This window comes from Glycine soja, chromosome 15 (assembly GCF_004193775.1).
Source record: "Glycine soja cultivar W05 chromosome 15, ASM419377v2, whole genome shotgun sequence".
NCBI lineage: Eukaryota > Viridiplantae > Streptophyta > Magnoliopsida > Fabales > Fabaceae > Glycine > Glycine soja.
In genome coordinates this window covers 16,026,266-16,034,482 of record NC_041016.1, presented here as the reverse complement: position 1 = coordinate 16,034,482, position 8,217 = coordinate 16,026,266, and the positions used below count along the sequence as shown (strand labels likewise).

The following is an 8,217-nucleotide window of genomic DNA, read 5'->3' as shown; positions in this document are numbered from 1 at the left end:
ATTTTATTATATTCATTATTACCATTATTATTATTATTATTATTATTATTATTATTATTATGAATAAACTCTATCTAAGGTTTTTTTTTGTGTTGTTATGCTTTAACCTGAAATACTATCATTATTATTATACCCTGCATTTTTTTATATAAAATTGTAATTACCGAAATTAATACAAATACAAACATTTGTAACTTTCAGCAAGACGGCTTCACCTTCAACACTACAATTATTAGACATCTATTTATAAAATAACACAAAAATAAAACACATTCGAGGAAAAAAAATCCCAATTTGTTGTTTTTTTGGGTATTTTAGTCTGGCTCCTGCATGCATTCCCGATCATTCCTTCAACCACTACTCCACCTTTTGCATGCACTCCCGATCATTCAAGAACAAGAAAGTTCTTACTCTGTCTTTACGCATTCTCTCACTGTTTTCTTTCCTTGGTTTGGTTTCTTTCTTTTTCTTTTTTGTTCCTCCATTATTTAAAGTTTGATTTTTAAACTACCCTCAGACCTTCCATTTTGTGTACATTTGGTCTTGCTTAAACTTTTCTTGGTTCTTAGGTTTAAATTTTTCAGCTGCTCAGAGTTTCCATTTTGTGGAGATTTCCTGTTGTCGTGCATTTTGGTTTGAGTTCTTGCGGTTCTGTTTTTTTCTTTACATTTGTTTACAGTCGCAGGTGTTTTGTTTTCATACATGCATGTTTGGTGTTGTTTATGCATGTTTGTTTGTTACGCTTTTTTACGATCGGCCTGTTGGCTGGTGTTATTTTTTGTATGTTTTTAGCCAGGACAAACAAAATCGGGTAATAACTATGTATCATTGCGAGAGTACTATTTTCCTATCGAGGTCACCTTGAATAGCCATGCCTACAATGTTTTTTGGTTGTGGGCCCTTAAGTTTTGGTCCATATTTATGCATGCTTGCCTATTCCCTGTTTTTTAATTCATGTTTTCTCTGATGTTATTCATCATGACATAAATATTTTATGTTTGATAGATACTATATATTGTTGTTCCTTTTTGGTGTTGCTGTTGGTTGTCCAAAAAAACAGAATCAGGCCAGCTCAATTATTCTTTTAATCTTAGTCATCATATTTATGGTTTGACTTATCATTGTTTTTTTTTTCAATAAATAACATTCCATTTGTTGTTGTTATCATGTTATGTGGTTGTTTTGTGGTTTCAATTTCTATGTATGTGTTTGACTTTTTGTTCAGACTAATGGCACGCATTGCTGACAAGGTAAAAACCATTGATGGATCTAAAGAAACTCTGAAACTTGCTGTAAGAATAACTGAGCTCTGGTTTGTTGGGATGCCGGGCAGGTCTAAACAAGCTGAGATGGTCATTGTTGACTCTGACATATGCTTTTAATTTGTGCTTTTTGTTCATGAATTGTCTCTATTTGTAGCCGTTAATTAGATTATTTTATTATTCATAGGGTGATCAGATCCATGTGGTCTGTAAGCAAGACCAGTTAAAGGCATGGAAAATGGATTTGAAGGAAGGTTGTACTTATGTGATGCACAATTTTAGAGTCAGTAAGAATGATGGACAGTACAGAGTTTGTGATCATCCATATAAATTGACATTTATTGGAGTTACGGTTGTCAGACAGTGTGAATTGGATGGCCTTCCTTTTAAAAATTATAGATTTGTAGATTTTTCAGATGTCATTGCTGGCGAATTATAGTCTGACCTATTAGTAGGTAAGCGCAACTAGATTTACATTTCTAATTTCATCACCAGTGTTTGTGGGTTTTGTTTCCCATTACTGATTTTTACTTAATTTTTTAGACATCATTGGTGTCGTTGATGAGGTTGTCTTTCGTCATATTTCACCTAGAAGTAAGAGAGTTGTTTTTAAGCTTATGAATTTGAGGTAAACGTTTGATATGTTGTATGAGTTACTCATGGTTGTATGACTGTATGGGTGTATGTTGTTAATTGATTGTTTGTATAATCAATTGTTTTTTTTAGTAACTAATTGTTGTCTTGCACTCTATGGGACGATTATTGTGTCCAATTTCTGGAATATTTGGATCACCATGAGAGTGAAGGGCCTATTATTGTGTTGTTGACCAATGCCAGAATTAAAGAGGGCCAGGGTATACTATGATATATAGTTAGTTGTTTTTCATCTTCATTGGATCCAACTTATGCTTTTATTTTTTAGTGGTGCATGATCCTATCCATGCTCGGTTTGCAATTCTTTGAAGGCTTCAAAATTGACTATCAATGAGCCAGTGGCACCAATTCCAGAATTCAATCAGAAGTATTTGCCTCATGTTGTTATTAATATATGGTTGTTTTTTTTACCTTCGGTCTGCTATTGATTTAGTATGTATAGGCTTTCAGAATTGGGCATTGAGATCCGCTCAGTTTTGACACGTCGTTCCCAGTGGAGTTCGCAGCCTTCAGGTTCTGCTCAGTTATCATCAAGGGAGACATTCATTTCCAAGTCAGAGGCAAAGAGCATTTCTGAGATGAATAACCTTTGTGAAGTAATTGTCTTATATATGTTAACTTGTTTATCGCTTCTTTGGCTGCCTTCTACTGAATTTTATAGTTGTCATATTTCCTGTAGGAGTTTGTTTGTGTTACTGTTGGTACAATCACGAGGATTGTTATGGACAATCATTCATGGTGTTATGCATCTTGCATTCAGTGCCATAAGAAAATAGATGTCTATACAGAACCATTTGTGTGCCCATGTGGCAAACATAATGATCGAGTTGTGCTTAGGTTTTTGTTTTGCTTTTTAAATTTCTATGCCACTATATGTATGTTTGAATTTATTTTTAGTATTTAACGCTATTATATATGTTTCTAGATATAGAGTTGAAGTGATGGTCAATTACAAAGATGAAAGCACAAAATTTCTCCAGTGGTATCGTGAATGCACCGAATTGATTGAACAATTAGCTGATGAAGTCAATACCCTTAAAATAGAAGTAGGTGTCTATAATTTCAAAATAAAAATTTTAATCTTGGGATTATCTTTAATTTTATTTTTGTATTTTCCTGTTCAAGGATGGTGATCTGGATTTAAATGCCTCCCCAAAAGCACTTGATAAACTACTAGGTCATCTGCTCGCCTTCAAAGTCAAAATCCAGCCGCAGTATAAAAATTCTATTGTTTTGAAATGCTCCACTGACTTAACTTTAATTAATGATTTTCTGGACATGTTGCCTGATGCTGAGGTGCTGTTTTATGGAGTTGTTTTTCTTCATTATTGTTATATGTATATCTTATTTATATGCTAATTTATTTTTCATTGATTCTGTCGGTATCAATCAACATCTTATGCAGACATGTTCAAAGATTAAAGCTACAACACCATTTGATTCCAATGATCCTGTCCACGATGAATCTGTAAGTTTTAAGTTTTGGCGTCTCTTTGCAATATAGTATTTGCATAGAGATATTTGGGTTAGGATTCTAATCCACATGTATAATGATTATCAAATGGGATCAAGAATCCCGACTGACATTTGCATAAAGTTCAGCTTTTGCATCAACTTATTGTTATTGTTTGTTCTATCCAGCAATCCATTTCTATAACAGCAGACCATGATCCACTTATTGGACTTCCCTTGACACCAACAAAACGACAACCATTTAATGAATGTGATGATGAAGCAAGAAGCTCCCAGATTTCACCAGCTTAGCTATCGTCCAACAAATTAGCAAAACATGAGAAGATTGAATAGATTTTGTTGGTTAGGCACAACCAACACTGTTTCCTTTTTTGTTGGTTTTTTGGAAATTGTAATTGAACTATCTTTGTTTTATTTTGATGTTTAACCCTGTATGGCATGGGCTATTGCAGTCTAACATCCTGTTTATTTGAAAATTGTAATAAAACTCTTTTCTTTGTTTTATTTTCATCTATGATCAAATAGGCTCAACAAAACTAAATGCAACAGCCCACATAAACCACCAATGTAAAGATAATAATGGACGTGTGAAGATAATAATGGAAGTGAATCTCACTAGAACATGTAGAGATAATATTCCAGCCTGACAAGATGTTTATATCTTTTGCACAATGTTGAGATGTGTTAATTTATTAACCGAGATTATGATTCATTATTTTTTAAATAATATATTAAAAAACATTATTTATTCCACGGTAACTGAAGCATGCGTGGGTGATTCGTTGTTTATAATTGAGTAAATGTCTTGATTAACAAATTTGGTCAACGCCTGTGAAGAGCTTAATAGCCTGAGCTTAATTTATTAAGTTTATTTATGATATGTATCAAACAAAATCTGGTATCCAGTTCCGCATGTATACAGGAAGAAACAAAAATAGCTCTCATGTATTCATCATGTAATTTCCTAAACTTTTATAAAATTACACAAGATATTACTTTAAAGAAGGGGAGGCTAAATGTTTTATCAATGAATGAATGCTACTTCTGTTCCTCACAACATACTTGATATCAAATTCCTTATCGGTCAACACCTGTGTCGAGCTTAATAGCCTGAGTTTAATTTAATTTAAGTCAATTTATAATATGCATCAAGCAAAATCTGGTATGCAGTTCCGCATGTATACAAGAAGAAACAAATATAGCTCTCATGTATTCATCATGCAATGTCGTTAACTTTTTAAATATTACACAAGATATGACTTTAAAGAATTCGAGGCTAAATGTTTTATCAATGAATGAACGCTACTTCTGTCCGTCACAACATACTTGATATGAAGTTCCTTATCGATGTTACCAATCCATGTCTATAGGTACGTGTGTCATTACTATTTGAATTAAAAGTATCCAGATTTTGCCAACTGTAAATTCAAAATTTGTTATTACACTGTTTTAGTTGCATTTCATTACTTACTGCTTAAGTTAATTATGATAGGCCTCATTTGAATAACCTTTAACCAAAAAAAGTTCAACTACGACGTGCTCAACAATCCTCGGTGTTTGTTTTTGTCTTTTACCAATTTGAGTTTCCAATATAATTGTTCCTTCCAACAATACTCCACTGTCCAAATATAAACTACAATATGATCAACTAAAGGCAACAGGAACATGGAAAACCATAGATTTATAAGCAAGTCTGATTCAGCAAAAGCCAAGAGCAACAGAAAGCGTATTAGACAACAAAATGTCAATCTTAATGTTCAGGATAGTGTCCATGCAAGTGTCAATCCAGCTTCATCCCATACTGAAGATGATTATAACCAACCAAAGACACCACCGCATAGTGTCCATGCAACTGCCAATCGGGCTTCACACGATGCTGAAGATCATTGTAAGCTATCAAAGATAGCATTTTTATATTTTTATATTCAGCTCATATTAGTCAATTATGTTGATACAATATCCATATATAGTTTGTTGTGAAAAGGTAAGGAATTTGTAGGTTTGATGCAAGATTATAGAAATGCATGTCATTTCATCATTCCTTTTGAATCATTATCATTATTTGTTATTTCTATCATCCTTTTTATGTTTTGAAGTTAATATCTGCGATTCATCTGAGAATGAAAATTCTGGATCAACAGAAGGTAGTATTACAAATCTCCTTTATTGATTTATTAATTTCACTTCTAATCATAATACCTAACTGCAATTTTCGTAGAATCTCTGACTATTTCTTCAATTGGATATCCAAACTCTGAATCGTCGCATCATGATTCTTCAATGGACACAGGAGGTAAATGTCTTATAGAATTCATTTTGTTTTTTAAATAACACAATAAAGCGTATTTTCAAGTATTTTGATGTTCGCTACCATTTAATGTTCTGATATCTATTTTAGCCATTCCTATAAAAATTAAATTTTCTATAGTTACGGTTATGGTCTAATATATAATGTTATTATTCCAGAATATTTTGATCTTGGTGACTAACTCATGCAATGTAGACATTGTAATGCTAAAATGTGGTATAATGAAAACATATCAAAACGTTCAGACAACGACCTCATTTTGTCTGAGCTGAATTTCAACAATGAAGAACTTAGATCAGAATTCCTAAACATTTTTTCTCAAATGACATGTTTATTTATTGTGCTAACTTGCCTTGCTTATTTTCCTCGTGTTTCGCTCTGGAATTTCAAGTTGTTATTAAAACCAGAACAATCTTTATGCCTACAGACCAACAAGCAAAAATTTATAACCAAATTATTTAGGATGTCAATAAAAATAAAGGTAGAATGTTTTTCTTATATGCATATGGAGGAACAGGAAAAACATTTATTTGGAAGACACTTGTAGCCTCATTGAGAGCTGACAATAAAATAATTATTATGGTTGTTTCTAGCAGCATAGCTTCTTTGTTATTGCCTGGAGGAAAAATAGCACATTCAAAATTAAAAATTCATGTTCCGATATTTGAAGACTCGACATGCAATATTCATCAAGGAACACATTTGACTGAATTATTGAATGAAGCAAGTCTTATCATCTGGGATGAAGCCCCCATGGCTCACAAATTCTATTTTGAAGCACTTGATCGAAGTCTAAGAGATGTTATTAAGGTGAAATCAAGTTCTGATAAAATCTTTGATGGTAAAGTTAATTATGGTATTTGGTGGAGATTTCCGGCAAATTCTGCCAGTCATTCCTAGGGGTAGCCGCACTGATATTGTTAATGCAACTATTAATTCATCTTATCTATGGAATCATTGTCATGTTTTGACATTGTTGAAAAACATGTGTTTAGAAGCCAATACAGATGCAACAGACAGAGAAGAAACTGCAGCTTTTGCAGAGTGGATCCTTAATATTGGTGATGGAATTGTTGGCCAGCAAAATGATGGTTATTGTTCAATTGAAATTCCAACAGATCTGTTAATCACAGAATATGATGACCCACTCTATGCAATAGTTAATTCTACATTTCCAAATTTATCTCACCATCATACAAATCCTGAATACTTTCAAACCAGAGCCATATTAGCTTCCACAAATGAAACCATACAACAAATTAATGATTATATACTATCATTGATACCAGGTAATTATAACATACTTAATCCAATTCTTATTATATATAAATTTGGACTGTATGTCATTCTTATGAAACATTCTGCAGGATTAGTAATCAAATCTATTCAATATTTTATCTCCATACTGATCTTCTAATTTTTTACTCTTTTTATTCTTTATCTGATATGATAACCTGATAAAAAATCACAGGTGACCAAATGGAATATCTAAGTGCTGATTATGTGGACAAATCAGAAACACTAAAGAGTTCTCATTTCCGATCACTAACAACAAAATTTCTTAATTCATTAACAACATCCGATCTACTGAATCATAACATCAAAATCAAAATTGAATCACCTATCATGTTGTTAAGAAACTTAGACCAAACTCAAGGACTATGTAATGGCACTAGATTAATTGTTACAAAGTTAGCTAAACATGTGATTGCAGCTGATATAATTTTTGGCAAAAATATTGGTCAGAATGTTTATATTCCAAGAATGTCTATGTCTCCATCACAATCACCATGGCCTTTTAAACTCTTGAGAAGACAGTCTCAATAATGCTTTCTTATGCAATGACCATTAACAAGTCCCAAGGTCAATCACTATCCTCAGTGGGCCTTTATTTACCTAAACCTGTCTTCTCACATGGACAATTATATGTAGCATTGTCAAGAGTAAAATCAAAAAAAGGCCTTAAAGTTTTAATACATGACAAAGACAAAAAAAAAATTCAAATTCTACAACCAATGTTGTCTTCAAAGAGGTCTTTGCAAATCTTAAAAGGTTAATCCATTTCATATATATTCTCAATTATTAGTTTTTATGCTATGATATTCGATAGTTGCTTTTTATTCTCTAACATGCAGTTAGATACAGAATTATAACAGTCAGCTTTCGACACATCAATTCCAGTATTGATTCTCTCTTAACCAGGTGCAACATATCATATATACTATTCTTATGTCATGTCTTTCTGCATAGACCATCACAATCCAATTAACAAATAACTAAAAATATTGTTGTCTTCTGTTTGGTTTTCCTACATATAATAGGTCCATTTTTTGTGCAACCTTACAAAATAATCCAGCAAAAAAAGAGCTCAAGCCAGAAGTTCAAGATATAGACAGAAACATATTCTTCATTCATGTACTTGAATAAATATTTGATACAAGTATTTTCGTTACACCATTCAATATTTAAATGTGCTTGGTGTTTTTTTTATCAATTTCGAATCATAGAGTACAATATATG

General features: G+C 32.3%; 1 pseudogene; it reads left to right on the top strand.

Moving 5' to 3' along the window:
- The first annotated feature begins 5,054 nt into the window (after window positions 1-5,054).
- Window positions 5,055-7,836, top strand: LOC114385886 (annotated as a pseudogene).
- The last annotated feature ends 381 nt before the right edge of the window (window positions 7,837-8,217 follow it).